At 48.3% G+C, this 21334-nt stretch overlaps 1 protein-coding gene and 1 long non-coding RNA gene across 2 annotated transcripts in view; one reads left to right on the forward strand and one right to left on the reverse strand.

The window, feature by feature from the left end:
• Positions 1-13836: 13836 nt before the first annotated feature.
• LOC140849826 (uncharacterized) lies at positions 13837-21326 on the reverse strand. The gene is made up of 4 exons (XR_012132048.1): positions 20677-21326; positions 15582-15659; positions 14615-14735; positions 13837-14041 (listed from the first exon to the last, which is right to left on the reverse strand). It is a non-coding gene; the product is annotated as an uncharacterized lncRNA (long non-coding RNA).
• The window catches only part of SMARCD3 (SWI/SNF related BAF chromatin remodeling complex subunit D3), a 28168-nt gene continuing 26420 nt past the window's right edge, over positions 19587-21334 (forward strand). The window contains exon 1 of the mRNA XM_073238213.1: positions 19587-19702. The gene's annotated coding sequence lies outside the window, so the exon portion shown is untranslated. The remainder of the gene's footprint in view (positions 19703-21334) is intronic.

Raw genomic sequence — 21334 nt, forward strand, 5'->3', positions numbered from 1 at the left:
TTGAGGTATCTTTACCACTTGGAAGAATTATGATACTTGGTAATTTTTTATATGAGGCACAAATTCTACTAAAGGGTTGTAATTAGGAAGGAAGAAGAAAAGCTATAGAGGTAGCAGATGGAAGAAAACATGGGAAGATTGGTTATTTCTTTGACATATCTTCTTGTAGAGTAACTTAAGCATGTATAGGTTTTAAACTACTAATTAAATTGCGTGCACACATTAACATAATAGGAACACAGTTACATAACCAAAGCAGACCTACAATTACCAGCCATATCCTGTGAAACCAAGAAAACCAGTTAGGCACCCTAGGCATTTGTGAAAACTTATCAATGATATGATGGATATTGTCTAACTGAATTTGAATAGTTTGAGAAAAATCAGACAAATTAAAACAACACATTCCTGGGAACTATTCACACCCCATATGTTCTTTTAACAGTAGATAGTCTATAGCCGTAAGATTTTGGAGCACTGCAACTTGCACTTCTCCTAATTCTTGGTTGAGTTCCGACAGTATAGATCCAGTCAAATTTGTTGTTTTACTGTATGCACAGGCCAGCTTAGATATCTCCTTCTTCATTCCAATGGCAAGTCCAGGAACCGGTGGGATGAATGCAGCTACAACTGCAACAGCACCAGGATTTTTGTTGAAGTTTTTTGATGTTCATCTTCTGGAATGACTCTTCCAGAGAATGTTGATGTTGGAAGTTCTTCTTCATATTGTATCTTAATTAGTTTTTCCAGACTTTTTATTCTGCAGACTTACAATATTCAGTTCTGGGACATTTTTGTGTATTTTTACAAATTAACTTCCTTCCTATTATTTTTTCCCTATTTCCAAAACTCCAATTTGGACACCCTAGATTTATCTTCTAGTTTTATTTTTCCTCCTAAGTTCCCAGAACTGAAGATTATGAAACACATTCTGAAAGGATAGCCCCAAATGCTTTGTACAGTGTCAAATTAGACCCACTCAAAAGCATATCGTCATGAGTTTTCAGGATATTAGGGGTAAAGAGAAGACTCTAAAAGCTTCCAAAAAGAGATTTAAAAGATTTAATAGGAAGGATCATGAATCAGAATGGTTTCAGACTTATCAACAACTTAGAGGTAGGAATGTTTTCAAAACTCAGAGAAAGTGATTCCCAAACAATTTTACCCAGCTAAGCTACCAAGCCTAGGGTAAAACAGACATGTTTAGATATAAAGATCCCAAGAGCTCACTCCTTAAGCATCCTTTCTCAGGAAGGACCTTGAGGATGCACTGAATCAAAATGGGGGAATAAAGCAAGAAACAAGAAGAAAAGGGATCCAGGAAAGATGCTGCCACCCACGAAAGAGGTGGAGGGCATTTCCAGGTTGGCAGCTGGGCAACAGACACAGATATCAGCATGTTTACATCAGAGCAGAGCAAAAGGCCCTAGGAGAGTGTTTTTTTCGGACACTGAAATTAATATAATATCTAACATATTTAAATTGACACAGATTTAAATTGGGAAGAATTTGGTGATTAAATAGTAAGAGATACATGGAAAACTAAGCAAAAGAAAATGCAAGACAATCATTAAAATCAGAGTAAATAAAAAGTGTGGCAAGAAGGAAAAAATAATCATGGTTCATCTGTGAATTGCAGTTGACTAATCTGTTAACATGAACTGGGAAAACTGATCTAAGCCTAAATAAGAAATAACTGGAGAGATGAAGAGACAGGAAGAAGTGTGGGGGATGAAGCCTGAAGATGAGCTAAGTCCTTATTGTCCATCATTCCTAGAAAATGTCTAAAATGGAGAAACCAGGAATGGAAATCTGCTATGGAGAGATACGGAGGTAAATGATAAAGATTCATCTAAAAGGGTTGAGAGCTCGTCTATGGGGAACAGGAAGTGGGGAGGTGGGAAATACTCTTGTTACTATTTGACTTTGTGACATTCTGGCAAAACTACAAAAAGTGAGGCCGTCAAGGTGTTCGGATATGCCGTGGGCGTGGGCCGGGCCTGTTCGCTGGCCTCAGGAGGTCCCCTAAAAGCGTGCAGGATGGAGCCCCACAGTCAGCAGTGTCCCGCCACTCACACCCCAGGAGCTGCCGGAGCCACGCGGCCTCCGTGGGAGGGCTGCACGGATGGGGCAGAGCCTGGCTATCGTAGGGGGCCCGCGTCGGGTTTGGGGAGCCCGGTTTGCCAGCAGGGGCTCCCGGGCGCCCAAGGAGCATCACAGCGCGAAGGCCGCGCGGCCGCCGCCAGGTGGCGCCAAAGCCCGCGTCAGCCAGCAGCCTCCCCGCCGCCGCCTCCCTGGGTTGCACGGCTCAAATCCAGTGAGAGGGACGGGGACGCAGCCAGTGTTCCTGCGTGTTCCTCCAGCCCCCGCCTGGGCATCTCCAGGCGAAAACCGTTTGCCATGGAAGGCTTCAAATACATACAAAAGCAGATTGAAAAGGCAATCCAGTTTCTCCTATCCCTCCACCCATGCCCAGCCACCCTGTTTCCTTCTAAGGGCAAATCCCATCATTGCATCTGTTAATACCTCAATTGGTAACTCTATAAAATAGGGACTCTTAAGGCAAATCATAGTTGCAATGTCATTATCACGAAGGTTGAATAAATGCAGGTCCTGAATCAAAAGTCGGAAGCATGGGGAGGGGGCTGGCATCCCCATGATCAGAGCCTGGAGGTCCGCTCACTGCATGAGTGCAATGGGGGGATGGAAGCCCTCCACAGTGCCTGCGTGGTGGGTAACTACTCCCGTCCTCGCTGGCTGTCTGGTCGGGTAAATTCAATGCAGTTCTTAAGGTTTAAACCCTGGGCCCCTTTCTCTTTTCAGCTGGTCCCTTGTACCCAAAAAGCTGACCAACCCATCTCTGCCCTGAGCTGCCCCTCTGATCCTCCCCTAGACTACTTCTGACCTTGGCTGGGCTACTTTACTTTTTGTGGGCACAGATTGTCATCCATAGAGCAGGGACAGTGGCACCAGGAATAGCCCTGAGGCTGTGACAGGACAATCCTGAATGCTGAACTCAATGTGTGACCTTGGAGATGTTCTCATTAAATCAGCCTCTCCAGATCCCCTTCTCAGACTGGTCATTCTCATTATGAACCTTTTGGTTTATTCATTCATATTTTCAGCAAATGTGTATTGAGCACCTACTGTGTGCTAGGTGCTGGGCATGCCACAGTGAGCAAGACAGAGCTGTCTGCCCCTGCTGAGCTGGGTTTCTTGAGAAGTCACAGTCCAGCTGGGGCTGTCATGGGTGGCACTGGTGAGACATGCTGGCAGGTGCCAACTAGGGGCCCTGGGGACCTCTCCTGACCCCTGCGGATCTAGGGGGAAAGGGAGCCTCTGCCCAGCACACCTTCCCCCGCACCTCTTTCCCTGCTCTCTGCTCCTCACCCGCCTTGGCCTCCCGCTGCTCTCTCATCCCCTGCTTGCCACCCAGGGAGACACTGAGTCAGTCAGTCAGGACTAATTCACTGCCCCGGACCAGTCAACTATGACCAGTTGAGTCACATTGTACTCAAGGCCACAGGGCCCAGCCCCACGACTGTAAGGATGAAGGGAGGAGGAGGGCAGGGGCGGAGGCACTGGGCTCCAGTCAGTGCCCACTCCCAGCCTCCCACGGGGTTTCTCTGCCTCACCCCAAGGAGCCCCTCTGTGGTTGGCAGAGGCAGAAGCCAAGGTTCTGGAGGTGGACTGGTTTCTGTGGCTGCCGTGACACATCACCACAAGCTTAGCAGCTTAGAACAACAGAAACTTATTCTTTCCCAGTTCTGAGACCAGTCTGAAGTCAAGGTTTCAGGGCCACGCCCCCCAGGGCCTCTAGTGAGAAGCTCCTCCTCGCCTCCTACAGCCTCTGGGGCGCCACCCTCGCTGGCCTGAGGCCACATCCCGCCAGTCTTCAAGGCCAGACGGGGTCTCTCTCGCATCTCCGTGTGTGTGTGTCATCTCCCTCTGCCTCTCCCTCATAAGCACCTTTTTTTATTACATCCAGGGCCACAGATGGTCCAGGATAGTCGCTCCATGTCAGTATCTTGAACTTCATCACATCTGCAAAGACTTTTCCGAATAGGGTAGAGGTTCCCCCGATTAGGACCTGCTCTCTTCCGGGGGCTATCACCAGTCTGCCACGGGGAGATGGTGCTCAGTGTCACACAGCTGACCCCGGTCGGCCAGACTGACGATCCCATGCGCTCAGTCCCCACGTCCTTAACCTCTTGTGCTCCAGAAGACCTGTTCGCAGACGTCTACCCGCGTGTCTCACCCTCGGCTCTGGTCATCAAGCAGCCCCAGGAGTTGACGGATGCTGAGAAAGCTTCTGTGTCAGCAAGGCATTTCCCCTCCTGGCCTGTCGCAGCCCAAATCAGTAATCCTGCAGAGAGTCCTCCCGCTGAGAGCCCGGGATGCCCGAGGGGACAGCCTGCTCGGTTACAGTCATTCACTTACTCCATCACACCGGAGCTATTTGCCATACCTATCAGGAGTGCCAGGGTTAAGAAACATCCTGACTGAACCCCATGCAGGGACGCGTCTGGGGAAACCAGAGCAGAGTTTTGGGAGAGAGGAGCACAAGGACACTGAGGAGCCTGTTTATCTTTTTCCCACGCCTCCAAAGCCAGAAAGAGGAGGCAGTGTAGGATCAAACACTGAGCTAATGAATCTATTGTTGACCAGCAGTTGCTTTAGTATCACCAGCAGAGTCGGTCAGGCAGTGTGTGCCCCCTGATGGAAGGCCACAGCGCCCGTGGGAGAGCGCAGGGGGGCGGCCAGCAAGACCCAGGCTGCGGGAAATCCTGCAGGGCAGATCGCCCGCTTCCTTCAGGCACACGCACCACACACACACACACACACACACACACACGCACACACGCACACATGCACGCAGGCACGCACGCACATGCGCATGCACACAGAGCCAAGAGACCTAAAGGGTAAGAGACTGGACAAAATAATCTGAACATGTGAACTTTATTTGAATCTTGATCTGAACAAGCTAGATATTTCTAAAATTTTGTCTATAAGACATTTAGCCATTTCAACACTAGAAATTTGATGAAATCAAGAAGGTATTGTTAATTTTTTAGGTGTGATAATGGTACTATGGTTTTATATTTTTAGTAAAAATATATGTACTTATTAGAAATATACTTTATGTCTATATAATAAATATAAAGGTATATATTATTTAAACATTTTATTAAAATATTTTAAAATTTTATTAAATAATTTTATTTTAAAAATATTTTTATATATTCATATTTTATATTTTAAAGTTTGTGTTTTTATGATTTTAATATTTCAAGGTATTTTTATATTTTATAAAATATATTTTAATATTTTTCATAGTTTTTGGTGTCATTTTAAAATATTTTTATAAAAAGAAGACTTTATCTTTTAGAGATGCACACTGAAATATTTACAGATTAAATAATATGCTGTCGGGAGTTTTCGTTAAGAGAGTGCAGGAACGGGGGAGTGGGTGGGAGCCCGGGTGAAACAGGACTGGTTGGGAGTTACTGACGCCAGGTAGTGGGTGCGCAGGTCATTAAACCAGTCAGTCTATTTGTGTTTATGCTTAAGTTTTTTCACAAGAAGTTAAACATTTTTAAAAAGCGCAAAAGACATAGGGCCCATTTGAGGATTTTTAACCACAGAAGTTGAGATGTTTCCTATTCAACCCTTCCTGCTCCTGCCAGCTCCGCACAGACGAGCGCAAGGGCGCCTTCCCCTAGGGGCCACTAGGGGGCGCCCCACACCTGCAGCAAGGTTTGCCCAGGTGGAGCTGCTGACAAAACCCAGATCCAGAGGCCCAGCAGGTCGGGTTCTACTTACTGAAGGAATCGCTCCAGACTGAAGGGACGGCGAGGGTGATAAAGTGCCTCATCACTAGCCTGTCACCAGCAAGTGACACCCCTGTCCTTCCCAGTCTCCTTTGGCACCTCCTGGTAGGATTCTGACTGATGGAAGTGCAAGGAAATGCCTGATACAGACAAGACACATTCCACAACTTTCTCTGCCTGCTTAAACTTGAGGGATTCCAGGAGCACCTCCACAGGTGCTTTCCAGGGTAGAGGTGGTGCTTCCAGAGACACCAGGAGCCTCCCAGCATGTCAGGGAGCCCAGGTCAGAAGGGAAGGGTTGTTATGGAATTGGGATGCTGCAGCTGAGAGGGGCCCCGGCTTGTGGCCACACCCAGGATGGCCTGTCCTCAGCCTCCTTGGCCTTCTGGAACAAGATGGCAGGAAATTAAACAGAAAACATCTGTCTAGAAGAGTGAAAGCAGTCATTTCAGCAGTCTCAGTGTGTGGGGGAGACAGAATCTGGGGTTCTGTGGCTGCCAGGCGGAGAGAACATGGAAAACACCGAGGCTTACCGTGAGGATGCCTCTGCTGCAGGAGTTGGGACAAAGCACAAACAGGCTCAAGGAGGCCCCCAAACACTTGACCAAAGAAAATATACAAGATGGCAAATAAGCACAAGGGTGCTCACCATCAGTACTCACCAAGAAAAACAAATGCAAATTAAAATGAGATATCGCTACACATCTATTGAAGTGCCTAAAAATAAAAGACTGACTGTACCAAGTGTTAGTAAAGATGTAGAACAACTGAAACTCCAACTGCTGTAACCACTTTGGAATACAGCTTGGTAGCTTATTCTAAAATGAAACATATACCTACAATATGAGCCAGCTATTCCTCATTTAGGTGTTTGCCCAAGAGAAATGAAAAACATATATACCCATCAAAAGACTTGTACAAGAATGTTCATAGCAGTTTTTTTTTTAATGCTCTTAAACTGGAAACAACTCAAATGTTCATCAACAGGTGTACGTCAATACCATGGAATACTATGCAGCAATAAAAAGAAACAAGCTCTGACACATACAACTACACAGATGAATCTCAAAATAATTATGCTGAGTGAAAGAAGTCAGACCAAAAGAAAGTACGTACTATATGATTAGATTTATACCAAATGCTAGAAAATGAGAACTTATCTATAATAATAGATTGCTGGTTGTCTGGAGAGGGATAGATTACCAAGAGACACAAGGAAACTTTGGGGAGTCTATTAGGGTTCTCCAGAGAAACAGAGCCAGTAGAATTATGTATATATATATATATATTCACGTGTATGCTTTGGAGAAGCCCCATAATCTACAGCGGGCACACTACACAACCAGGACAGCCAATGGTGTGAGTTCCAGTTCAAGGGCAGGAGAAGACCAACATCGCAGGTCAGTTAGAGAGCAAATTCTCTGTTGCCTTGCCTGTTTTTTCTACTTAAGGCTCCAATTGATTGGATGAGGCCTACCCACACTGGGGAGGGAAAACTTCTTTGTTCTGATGCTAATCCATCCAGAAACACCAAAATAATGTTTAGCCAAATATCTGGGTGCCCTATGGCCCAGTCAAATTGACACATAAAATTAATCATCACAGGAGGTAGTAGATATGCTATTCATTATCTTGACCATGGTGATGGTTCACAATAAATATATATATATATTAAAATTCATAAAATTGTTCATCTTAAATATGTGCAGTTTTTTTGTATGTCAATCATATCTCTGTAAAGCTGTGTATAAAGAAAAAATTTACCAGACATGCCATTAAAAAGACCAAATGACATAAAACAAATGGAAAAAATAGAAAATAGAATCACAGATGATACAGATATTGGAGTTAGTAGATGCAGACTTTAAAATAAATATATTCAAGAAGATAGAGGAAAATAAAAGATCTCTAACATTTGAAAATTAAATTTTCAAGAAAAGAGGAGGGGAAAGACAGAATTTTATTAGAAACCTGGTATTTATAAAAAGAGAATTTAATAAATTCTTGAACTGAGAAATACAAAACTGAATTAAGGAATCCACTAAACAGATTCAACAACAGAACAGACACAGTAGATAAGTGGCTTCACTGACTAAAAATTAGGCCACTAGAAGACTCAAATTGCAGGACATAGAGAAAGAAATATATAAGACACAGAAACGAATATGAGAAACATGTGGGACCCAGTGGCACAGCCTAACATACATGCTACTGGTGTCCCAAAAGGAGAGGAAATAAAATGAGGCAGGAACAATATACAAAGAGATAATGGCCCAGAATGAAAAAACAAACAAAGCTAGCCCCACTGAAGGAAATTGCTCAAAACCAAAGTCAAAGTGAAAAACCTCAAAAACAAGAAAGAAAAAAAAAGGCACACTATCTTGAAAATAAAGGCCAAAAAAAATTTTTTTAACTAGAATTTTTCACCAGCAGACCTGTGCTAAAGACAATAAGAAAGGGATTGATTTATTTGGGAAGAAGGAAAATGATACCAGGGGGAAGCACAGTAATTCAGTAAAGGATAATGAACCCTGGCAAGAGAAAATAGTGGAAAATCTAAATGTAGACTGTGGGAAGACCAACGGCCTGTCATTGGGGTACCAAGTAACAACAGGGCATGAGCTGCAGCTCATGAATTGAATTTATCTGATCCACCAAATCATGAAGTTGAATGTATGCAGCTAGCATTACATTCGTAAAGATGATTGCCTCTCTGAAAATAAGCCCAAACAGGCCCAGAAAGCACGAATCAAGTGCCAACGGCTCAGACTCTCCTGGTACCTGTTTCTACTGCTTCACTACCTCTCCCTGGACTCACGTCACAGCTTCCAGTGCCTGCTTAATAGAGGAGGGAAACTAACCTGTGTACAGAAGCTTTGTGCAAAATGCTGACCACTGCACTGAGCCCCATTCAGGACTCAGGAATGGTCCCACAAGACAGCAGTGAAGGGAAAGTGGCCAGTAGATAACATTTTGGCCAATCTGGGGTCTTCTTTACTTTGGAGGAGAGGTGGCTTGGGGCTTGGGTCTACCCTGACTAATGAGCGATGGGTGATAGATTGACTGGCTGGTCAAGAACACTGAATGGTAAAGATCAAAAGGTTGGTGACAAGGAAGTCTGGGAAGGTGGTACGTGAATGAGCACCATGTGAAGATGCCCAGGTACCGTGTAAGTTCCCCTCGGGGCCCCAGTGCAGAGGAGGCTTTCTGTGATCAAGCCAATGAAACGATCCATCTGTCCTGTGAACTGTCAGTCAGCTCTTTCCTTTCTCTCCCCAGTGCATCCTCAGTCGGCACTCTTCACTAGGGCTGATTGGATACCATTTCCATTGAGTTCCCAAACTGCTAAACACTAGCAAGGACTCACGCTGAACCCCAGTATTGTGCCCTCCACATGGGGCCGGACTGATAACTTGTATTGTTCCTTCATGGAGGGAGCCGGCAAGCTGTCTGCTTCGGAATGGAGTCTTGTTCCAGACCAACCAGCTTTCCCTACTTGCAGCGCTTCTCTCTGCACCCCCCCGTTGGAGATTTTCAGAATGCCCTAGTCATTGTCATGGTAACTCATACAATGTTATCTCTAACCAGGAATCTATTAACATAGCAAAAGGTACCTGCCACGGAGTTCACATCCATGCAACCACTAGTGGGGCCCATTACGGAAATGCTCCGTGCAGCTGTTTGGGTGGGGGGATGATCTACTGGAAGCTCAGTGATGGCACCCACTGGAGGACAGCACCCTTCAGGGCTGGGGTGCTCTCCTGGAGGACGTGGTGCCTCCTCTGGGAGATGCCATATATATGGTGCTGTTTCCCCCACAGCCGGAATACTCAGGTCCCGTTCTCTGACATGATGATACCCCTAGAGGCCCAAATTGGTCCAGAGTCTAGCCTGGGGAGGAGACGTTCAAGATTTGAAGACAGGGGAGAAGGCATGAAATAATCACTTAGGTGTGCTGATGTGCAAAAGGACTGGGGTGGAAGTAGAAAGGGCCTCTCTGACTATTTCACCAAACAGCCCTCTTAGAGAATGTTTGCTTCCCCCCATAACCCTGGGCTCTGAACAGTGTCCCCAGCAAACACAGTCTTGAAATGGGAAGCTCTGGTTCATGACTGGCCACTTTAGGGCTTCCGGTGCTGCTGAGCAACCAGGCATCAGGCTGATGGGTCCCAGGCACCAGGGGAAGTAGGGCTACTGTAACAGAGCAGGGCCAGGAGGACTGTATCTGAGCCAGGGCATTTGCTCTAGTGTCTCGGAGTCTCCCTGCCCAACAGTAATGGGCAATTGGCAACTGGCGATTCAAGTAAGACAGGACCACTAAGAACTTGGACCTTGTGGGAAGAAGGATTTCTGCCACCCTGATAAGGTAAAACCCCAACAGTGGAAGTACTGCCCAAAGATAAGGACGGCAGGACCCGGCGGTGGAAGGAGGAGGCTAAGAGCATCACCTTGGGTCTTGTGCCAGCAACAAGTGGGCTTTTCTCTTTCTTTTTCCTGTTACTTTCTGTGAAGAGCAGTGTCAATCACTAATGCTATTTTGGGGGTTCGTATTGGAAGTATTATTGAACTGACACCACCCCCACTGTAATTGATGGCTGATGAGACTTGGTGTTTCCCCTGGTGGGGTGAGGGGCATGGAATTTATTCCTCTAAAGAAAGGACAAAAGCTGTTTCTGACCCCTCCTGATTCATTTCCTGTCCTTCCTCCTGTGCTGTGCCCGTGAGGCTGACCTCCACAGCCTGTACCATCTAAGCTCCCTCGTCCCCCGACTTCTGGTTGGATTTGGCCCTGGAGGCACCAGTGGGAGAGTGGAGGTTTCAAGGAAAGGTAGGCCAGGGCATTTATCATGATTTTGACAGTGGCTGAGTGCCCCCGTGGCCCCTGCTAGGCAGACCCTCTTCTCCAGTTTTGGCCCCCTGTGGTTCTGACAGCACCTCCCTCTCCTTGCCCCTTGGTCTCCCCTCGGTGCCAGTGTCTGGGTGCCTTCTCATCATCACTGATTCCCTTAGCCCTGCCCACATCAAATAACTAGGCCCTTCATTAACATTCTCTAATTACACTTTCTTTCCGTGCCACATACTTCCTGCTGGTAGCTTGACTGATCCTGGGACCTTTAAGTAATTCAACTTTACTGAAGCATAAAGTTCAAGGTGGGAGGAAATGGTTAGAAATGAAATTGTCCAGGGAGGGCAATGAATTATGAGAAGTTTTGTACACTGGTGCAATGTCAGCCTTACATGGCCTTGGGCAAGCTCACTATCCTCTCTGCCTCAGTTTCATCACCTATAAAATAGGGATAATGATAGGACACACCTTTTGGAATGACTGTGATGCACTGAAACAGTGCCAGCATAGCAAGTGATCAGCTTTGTTGCGGGCAGTGAATCACTGCAAGGTCCTAAGCAAGGAAGTGACCAGGTCAGATTTGGTGGTTCAAAAAGCTGCTCTGGGGACCGGTAAGATTCCTCAAGGGAGGAACAACCTAAGACAGGCACAGTCGCAGGGGGGCCATCAGGTGAGAATTTGGGGATCAACAGAGGTGAGGCTCAGAACCTCACCCCCCCCTGCTTTGAGAGAAATCTTCTGCATCCGTGGATGTCTTGCTGCCCTTGTCTAGCCTGGATTAATACTTAGTCCACAGGCACACACCTGATCATCTAATCATCTACATTTGCCCTCTTACAGCACTAAACTATGTTTTCTACCTTTATCTTGCATCTACCTACCACTTCAGCATTTTATTAAAAATAAAAATAATAATAATAATAGAGGGAGAAATGTGGGATCACATATAAATCAAGTACAAAAATCAAACAAATATTCATATTTGACCTGATTGTTTATAGGTCATAATGCGTGATCAAAACCGAAAGTTTCTGTGATGACTGCCCTTGTACTGTTCACCACGTAAGAACTTATTCACTATGTAAGAATTTGTTCACCATGTAAGAGCTTGTTCGTTATGCTTCAGAAGATTGGAGACTGACGAGAACTAGGCTTGAGATGGATTAATGATTGTGCATTGAGCATTGACCCCCCTATACTGAATTTTATTGTTGTTAACAACCATTTGATCAATAAATATGAGAGATGCCCTCTCAAAAAAAAAAAAAAAAGCTGCTCCGGGGGAAATGTGGAGAAGGTGCGGGGTTTGTCTGTGACCAAGAGGTGTGGAGAAGTCTAGAGGCGGGAACACCAGTAAGCAGACTACTGCAATAGTCTGAGCGAAAACAAAAACAAAAAAGAATAAATACAGAATCAAATTATGAGGATGTACCATCCAGACAAGGAATTAAACTAAGAAAGAGGAAGAGAAGAGGTACAAGAAACAGGAGTCCCAACACACTATCTGGGGCCTTTAGGTAGTTCAGTTTTTTGAAGCATAAAGTGCAAGGTGAGGGTGATGCACGTGCTGCTCCTCCCCCAGCTCCACACCTGCACCCACTGGGGTCAGGGAAGAACCCTCCCCGCTCCCTGTCACTCTCTCCACCACCACTGCGGTCTTGATTCCTGATATCCTGAATATCCACATAGAGGATTCTTGCAGGACCCTGGCCTCAGTTTCCTGAGCGCCTCTCCCTCTGTGGTCCTGTCCTCCACCCCACCTCAGCCGCTCCCTCCTCTAGTCATACCCTACAGCTCGCCATTACCAACAGCGGCCGCCTACCCATGCCTGATCATCCCCCAGATACTCTCCTCTCCTCCGATCTCCAAACTCTCCCCCCCATGCTCACACTCAGGTGTAAGCTTGCCCCCTGGTTCACTGAGGAAGTAGCAGCAGTCAGGAGAGAGCTTCCACTAGCTCCCACCCACGGGGGGTGCCACCTCCCTGCCTCCACGCCACATACTCCTGTTCTCTGCTGGTCATCCCAGAGACCCTGGTCTCGTGTGCCTGGGAGATAGCCTGGGCCTGTGGACCTTTAAATGCTCCTCAGATGATTTTAACGTACATCCGAAGATGCCGACTCCTGCTGGGGATGGATAGCCCATGAGCTCGCCCCTCACCTACTCAAGGAGTTCTTCCAGAAATCGCTCCCTCCCTCCCAGCACCACCAGTTCTCCCTCTGCTGCCTCTGTCTCATCAGGTACCATGATTTCTCCCTCCAACTACTGTCCCACTTCTCTGCTCCTCTTCCCAGCAAAGCTTCTCTAAGGTGTTGTCTGTCCTGGGTCTGCACTTCATCTCCTCCCGTGTGTTCTCCGGGCTTCGCCCCACAGACCCGCCACAGGCGGGCCAACACTAACTCCCTTGGGGCACTCGTCCAGTCTCATGGTGTTAATATTGTCTAAATGGTGACTCTTCAATGTACTTTTCCAGCCTAAACTGCAGACTCCTACAACCACATGCCACCCTGACATCCTTCCTATTAGCAAGCACCTCACACTTACCATGTCCCACGTGCAGCTCCTGATTTCTTCCTCAGACTCACTCTTCCAGACCCTTCCCATGTGAGAAACGGCAGCTCATTCTTCCAGCCGGGCTCAGGCCCAGTCCTGGTAACCAACATGGCTCCTATCTTTCTTTCCCACCCATGAGCAATCTGAAAGCAAATCCCCTTGGCTCTGCTTTCAAAATATACTCACAATGCAACCATTTCTCAGCATCTCTGTAACTACCTTTCATCTGGTCCGTCACACCGATCGCTATTGCTGTTACCTCCTAAGGGCCTGCCTGCCTTTGCCGTGCCCCTTGCACTGCTGGCTTCACATGGCAGCTGTATTGGTCCAGTTCCGTGTTAAGTCAGATCATCTTTCCTTGCTCAGATCCTCGAATGGCTTCCCATCCCATTCAGAGTAAAATGCAATATAGCCTATGAGGCCCGCAACAGTCCCTCCTCCCAAGCCCCCCATCCCCAGCACACACAGAGCCGTTATCCCAGAGACCTCAGAGTCCCCGGCTCTTCCCACACAGTGAGCCAGGAATCCTGGGGACTGTGCACTTGCCGTCCCCTTCCCCGCTCCCCTCCCCACCCGGGCAAACTTCTCATTTCCCTCTCTGCTTTTTTTTTAATTAAACTTTTTGGGGGGATAACTGTAGATTCACATGCGGTTGTAAGAAATAATACAGTGAGGCCCTGTGTATCCTGCACCCAGTCTTCCCCAAGGCTAGTATCTTGCAAAACCATGACTCAGCATACAGCCAGGGTAACACAGTGCAGTTGTATTCTTACCTGTGGCTTCTGTAACCGATCTGCCAACTGAGGACCTAAAACAATAAAAATGCATTGTCTCAGAGTTCTGGGGGCCAGAAAGTCCTAAAGCAAGGTGAATCGGGTCGGGCACCGCTCCCTCCAGAAGCTCTGGGGAGTAATTCGTTCCTTGCCCCTTCCAGCTTCTGTGCTGCCGCATCTTTCTCATTCTGCTGTGTGCACGTGGGTGTGTAATCTCTTTCTTCCTCTCTCTCATAAAGATGCTGTGATGACATTTAGAGCCCACACAGATAATCCAGGATAATCGCCTCATGGCACAATCCTTAATGACATCTGCAAAGATCATTTTCTCCTACTAAGGTAACATTTTCAGGTTCTAGGCATGAGGATGTGGACATATCTTTGGGAGCCATCAGCCTAGCACAACAATAAAGACTTCCATCATCACAGCATTCCTCAAATTGTCCTTTTGGATATTGAATTTTGTCAAATCTTTTTTCTATATTGGTTGATGTGGCTCTGTGACTATTCTTCTTCAACCTGCTAAGATGATAGATTACACTGACTGATTTCTTAATGTTGAACCATCCTTGCATGCCTATGAGGAACATCCCACATATTTTCCTTACCAGTTATCTGTCTCCCATTTGAAGGCAAGTCCCAAGTGCGCAGGAAACTTTTGGTTCATTTTGTCCATTGCTGTATCCCAGTGCCTTAAACAATGCCTGGCATGTAGTGAGCCCTCAATGCCTATTTGTTGAATGAATGAAAAAAGAGTAGAGAGGTGAAGGGAATGCCCAAGATTTTGTTGAAAAGAAATTCCAGGATGACAGCTGTGTGCAACCAGTCCAGACTGGAATAGGTCAGAAGGCTCTGGGAGAGCCTGTTGCATCTGAAAGACTGAGAGGAGATTTAGATAATTGGCAGAGATTTGGGGGTGATTATATGAGTACATAAAAAACTAAGGAAAAAAAAGTTTTTAGAAAAAGGTAATTATTACTGTGGTACATCCAAACAATGGAATATTATTTTAAAAAGAAATGAGCCATCAACAAAAAGGCATGAATGGAGGAACCTTCGATGCATATTACTAAGTGAAAGAAGTTAGTCTGAAAAGCCTGTGGACTGTGCGCTTCCAACTCTATGGCATTCTGAAGAAAGCAAAACTAAGGAGGTCAGTGGCTGCCAGGGGCTGGGGGTGGGAAAGATGGAGAGGTGGAGCGCAGAGGATTTTTAGTGCAGGGAAACTGTCCTGGATGATTCTATAATGATGTATACATGTCATCATACGTTCATCGAAACCCACAGGATGTACCCCTGCAAGAGTGAGCCCCCCTGGAGATCGCGGACTCCTGAGTGACTGTGATGTGTCCGTGAAGGCTCATTGACTGTAATAATTGTACCACTCTGGCTCCAAACGTTGATAGTGGGGGAGACTGTGTGTGTGGAGGCAGTAGGTATATGGGGATTTTCTGTACTTTCCACTCAATTTTTCTGTGAACCTAAAATTGCTCTAAAATATAGTCTATTAAAAAAAGGTAATTATGAATATTAGAGTAAAAACAAAAAGTTGTCCAGGAAAGGAGGTACACTTACGATTCACTATATGGCTTAGTCGGGGCCAGATCCAGGTTTTGTGGGGCCTGTAGTTTATACAGTTGGTCAGGGGGTACTCTTTAAGAAGAGAAAAACACTAAATCAGAAACAAATCTGATTAAATCTCAGAGCAATTTCTGGAATCTTCGCACCTGCACTGTCCTGATCTGGGGGTATGTTTGGGAAAAATGAAGTGGGGAGGGGGACTGATAAGTCCTGAAAACCCACAAGAAGAAGGGCCCAGAAGTTCCAGAAGGTACAGGGGCCCTTTGCTGGCAACTACTGGCCCCAGATGAAGCCCAGACTGCTTGGCCAGCATTCCAGACCCCCACAGCAGGCATGCTCCTCTGCAGCCTTGTCTTCCAGTCAACAAGGCCACTGGGCAGTCCACAGGCACGCCACACATACTCACCCCACCAGGCTGATGCTCAGGCCTCTCCACCCTTGTCCACTGGTCATGACTCCATGGCCCCTCTTCTGTGAAATGTCCCCCAATACTCCAGGTCCTCCCCCACTTCCCCAGAGTTGCCTCTGGGATGGCCAGAAGCCCAGCAGACACTGGTTTGAATCCCAGCCCAACATGTCACTCAATCTCCCCAAGTTTCATATTTTATCACCTATAAATTCAAATAATAATTTCCTTCCAGCAGAGCTGTTGGAAGGGCAAGCACCCCACGAGGTGCCAGGTGGTGCGGGTAAGGAACACTTCTTTCTGCTAAGATTCTTTTCTATTTATGTGTTTTTGTTTATTTTTAATTGAGGCATAAGGGACATATAACATATTAGTTTCAGGTGTACAGCACGATTATTCACTATTTGTGTATACTGTAAAAGGATCACTGCAATAAGTCTAGGTAACATCCATCACCATACATTGTTATGAAATTATTTTTCTTGTGATGAGAATTTAAAATCTACTCTCTTAACAGCTTTCAAATATGCAATATAGCATTATTAAACTCTAGTCACCACACTGTATCTTATATCCTTTATTTTTATTTTTTTGGCTGTGATAAAATACATTAACAAAACTTACCATCCTAACCACATTTAATCATATGATTCTGTAGCATTAAGCACATTTACACTGTTGTCCAACCATCACCACCATCATTTCCAGGACTCTTTTTATCTTGCAAAGCAGAATCTCTGTCCCCATTAAACACTAACTCCACATTCCTTGCTGCCCCCAGCCCCTGGCAACCTCCATTCTACTTTCTGTCTCTTGCAGCCTTTGGACTGGCCCCTGTGGCTTCCCTTCGTCCCTTCTGCCTGGCATGGTGAGTTGTTTACATGTATTAATCCCCTGTTCAGTAGAAAGATGTACCTCATTTATCCCTGCCCTGTGCAGTGCCCTGCACACAGTAATACAGGCTTGAGGGAAATAACAAAGACTCCCATAAAGGTTCATGGCCAAAGGCACAGAGATTTGTGGTCAGATTTTACAGTGGGTGCTCCATGTAATTTGAAAGCCTAAACGATGATGGAAATGATTTTTTTGTAAACTTCTCCTTATTTTTAAATGGATAAAATATTCTAAATTCAAAAGCTACAAAAGAATACACGGTGAAAAGTAAGTCTCCCTCCACCCACCCCTGTTCTCCAGCCCCTCACCAGAGACAGCCACTGGAGCCAGTTTCTTTTGTATCCTTCCACAGGACTGTGTGTGTGTGTGTGTGTGTGTGTGTGTGTGTGTGTGTGCGTGCGCGCGTGTGCGTGTGTGTGTGTGTGTGTGTGTGTGCTTTATACACTGTTCTCCACATCTGGCTTTTTTTCAGTCACCTTATCTTTGAGATCCCTCTCTATCAGTACATAGAGAGCTTCCCCATTATTCGATAGCATTCATTGAATGATGTATTATCTTGTCACCTATGTATCCTGTCTCTTATCACTTGTTTACACCTGTCACACTACTGGATCTGTCACCTGTCGGCGAACATTTAGGCATTTCCAAAGTCTTGCTATACAAGCAATGTGGCAGTGACAAGCTGGGGCCTCACTAATGGCTGAATTGGCCCCTTACCTCCAGCCCAGCGCAACCCAGCCCCATTCAGCCCACCTTAGCCTCCCAGGCTTCCCCTGCCAAACCTTCTACAGCCACAGCCTATCTGTCTGAATCCTGCTCCAAACATTTACTGAGCTTCCTCTGCACTGGGCTTGTGCTGGGCCCTGGGGTGTCCAGGCCAACAAACCCTAGTCCACCCACCTGGAACTCACAGTGCAGACAGAGAGATGGCCACGGGATCGGTGACTTAGAAATGGGACAGAGGCATGTTGCCCCGCCTATCCGGGAAGTCATAGAGAAGGGCCTTGGGCTTAATCTTTGATAACTTGATCCCTCATGGAGGGACCTTGAGTGAGAAGAGGAAAGTGGGGCCACAGGTGCGGGCACAGGGTCAGAGGAGGTGGGACTGCCCATCCGGCTCCCATGTCCCCTCTGGGCTGAGCTGAGGCCAGCAAGAGACTCACCTGCCTGATGCTGTCCTGCCTGCGTCCTGGCTGCCTGCTTTCCCTCTGGGGAACTAGCCTAAAGACGCCCAACACACACCCTCATGTCAGGACCGTGTCACCTCTCCTCGCCTTCAAAACTGTCCCATCACAAAGGCTCATTCTGTGGACCTTATTCTGCCACATTCACAGCTGGTGATGGGGAGAGGGGAGAAAACCTGGGAGCAAGAGGCTGGATACAGCCTCTAAAGAGACTTCTCTGGGCCAAGCACTGCCCTCCAGAAACCAGGGTCTGGGCATGGGAAGCCTGTCAAGCTGCCTCAAACCCCATTATCCAAAAGGCACTCCATCTCCCCAAGTCACTCAGCAAAGCCTTCCCCACCTCCAAATACCCATGCCCCCTCCCTTCTTTGCATTTCCAGGAGGCCCTCATTAAAAGGTAGCAGTTCCCAGGAAGGGCAGCACAGAGCTGTTGGCATGGACTCGGGCCCCTTCACGAAAAGCAGCATAGGGGTATATTAAGTAGGTAAGTAAGGGCACAGGTGCTGCAGGGTGGCTGCAGAAGAGCTGAACTGCCTTCCCAGGACTGAGCCCAAGGGAGGGTCCAGCTGGTGGAAGGTCAACGTGTTTTAAAAGGGGTATGAAAGCAGTTATTCACAGTCGCCAAAAGGTGGAAGTAACCCAACTGTCCACGGACAGATGAATGGTAAGCAAAATGTGCTACATGTATATATACGTATTGTAAATATACACACAATGGAATCTCAGCCTTAAAAGGAAGGGAATTCTGACACATGTTACAACATGAATGAAGCTTAAGAACGTCATGCTGAGTGAAAAAAAACAGTCATAAAAGGTCAAACACTGTGTGATGCCACTCGCATGAGGTCACTAGGGTGGGCAGATTCATAGAGACAGAAGGGACTCGGTGGCTGTCGGGGCCTGCAGGGAATGGGAGTCACTGGTTAATGGGCAGTTTCAGTTTTGCAAGATAAAAAATTCTGGAGATTGGCTACACAACAATGTGAATATACTTTGCAACATTGAAATATACACTTAAAAATGGTTAAGATGGTAGTTTTAAGTTTCGTATATTTAATCACAATTAAAACGTTCTTATTGTGGAAAGATGAAACAATGATCAGAAAAAGTGGGAATGGAAAGTTTCAGGTGGGCTCATCACTCTGCTGTGTCTGGTGGCTTGAGGCGACTCCTGGGAGGCTCATGCAGTGACCAGAGCTGCTGTCTGGAAGGTGTCATCAGTCAGAGCCTGGCCCTGAACCTGGGATGGAACCGAAGCCCCCCACCACAGGGTGTGTGTGTGTGTGTGTGCGCGCGCTTGTGTGCTTGTGGTCCTAGGATCTGACGGTCCGAGTGAATCCGCGGACGCTTAGGTGCATCTACAGACCTAGGGCACAGCTATGCGCTGGTTGAGGACCACAAAGGGCCTAGCTGGGGCGCGCGCCCTGTCTCAGCTTGGCGAGCACATATTCACACGGATGGGGCGACGCTGCCTGCTCTGATCCCTAACTCATTATTAAGTTGCTCGCTCTTTGCAGACGCTCCCTGCGCCTCCCCCGCTTCGGGCTGCAGCGGCGCAGGCGCCGGGCCGAACCGAGAGCAGAGCAGGGAGCGGGCGGCCGCGCTCCGGGCCGGGGTCCCCGGGGGAGCAGGTGAGCGACCCGCTCCGCGCGGGCCCCAAGCCCTCGGCGGAGACGCCGCCTGGCCGCGCTGCGCCGGCGCCCTCGCCTTCCCTGCCTGGCAGTCCCGGCTTGCCTCCGTTGGCACCCCCTCCCTCCCCGCCAGGCATCCCTCCTCCCCGCTGCCTGGTGTCTCCTCTCCGCCCGCCCTCCTGCCCCGCATCGCGTCTCCTCCCTGCCTGGCATCCCCCCCACCCCCTGCCTGGTATCCTCCTTTTTAGCCCTTCCTGGCACCTTCCTTTCACCTGGCACCGTCCCCTTACCGGGCACCCCCTCCTCCCTGCCTCGCATCTTCCCCCCTTCTCCTTCCTTGATCTCTCCCCCAACTCCTGACTCTCTCCCCCGGCCCCAGCCTGGCACCATTTCTCCCTCTGCCTTTCTTACATCTCTTCCATGACTGGCAAACTCCTATCCCACCTCCCCTCTGATACTTCTCCTTCCTCATCTTGCCTGGCATCGTTCCCTCCATCCCCTACCTGGTACTTACCCCTCCTCCCTCTCCCTGCATTTCCCCTCCTTCTCTCTTCCTGGCACCCTCGTGCCTGGTACCTTTTCCTCCTCCCCTTGCCTGGCACCTCCCCTCCTCCTGCTGCCTGGCACCTCCCCTCCCTCCCCCCCCCTGGCACTTCCCCTCCCTCCCCTGCTGGCACCCCCCACCCCTGCCTGGCTCTTCCCCCCCTTCTCCCTGCCTGGCATCTCTCCCCAATCCCCTGCCTGGCACCTCCCCTCCCTTCCCCCCCACTGCCTGGCACCTTCCCTTTCTCCTCTTGGCATCCTGCTGCCTGAACGCTTCTCTCTCATTCATGTTGTCCCTCTGTCTCCCACCTTCCTGCAGGGCACCCCCCCACCTCGGAGTTGGTAGCTTCCCCCTATTGTCCTACTCCTCTCATGGCCTCCCCTTCCTCCTCACCCTTTCCAGAGCTGCCCCCCTAGCCAAGGCCACCTACCTGTGACCCTGAACCATCCCCAAGCCGCCCACAGCACTGCCTTCTCTGCAGCCCCATGCTCCACCATCTGCGCAGGCACTTCAGTTCACAAGCTGGGTTCTGCCCCCAGCCCATGGCCTTCCTGCTCCTGCACAGGGTGAAACCGGAAAGGCTGCACGCACAGGGCAGGGCCAGAGTGAGCTGGGCAGATCTGGGAGCTGGAGCGTGTCCACTCTACCTGCCTGCCACCCCTAGAATTCCTTCGGGACATCCCTAGGCTCCAGAAGCCACCCAGATTCCATCCTGGCCTGAGAGCATGTCCTTCACCTCCAAGGCCCAGCTCCCCTCCCCACCTACTGCCAAGTCCCTGGTACTTGCCTCCCCTGCCAGGGCCTGGGTCTGCCTGGATTCTCTGCTCGGTCCCTCCAGCTCTGCCCTCCAGACCCTGTTTCCTGTTGCTCTGCACTCGCGCTGCTCCCTGCCCTGCTCTTCCTGGTGCCACTCCAGCACAGGCTGGCCTGGGCCAGCCCTGGCCCCTTCCTGCACACCGCCTGTCATCTTCCTCAGTCCTTGTTAGGGAGTTTGGTCCCATGGCTGGCACCCTGGGTGTCTACATCAGGCTTCTGAGGCCCGTTTTGAATCTGCCTTCGGGGCTCAGGTCTGGCCTGCCCTCCCACGG

Source organism: Manis javanica, chromosome 6 (assembly GCF_040802235.1).
Source record: "Manis javanica isolate MJ-LG chromosome 6, MJ_LKY, whole genome shotgun sequence".
Lineage (NCBI taxonomy): Eukaryota > Metazoa > Chordata > Mammalia > Pholidota > Manidae > Manis > Manis javanica.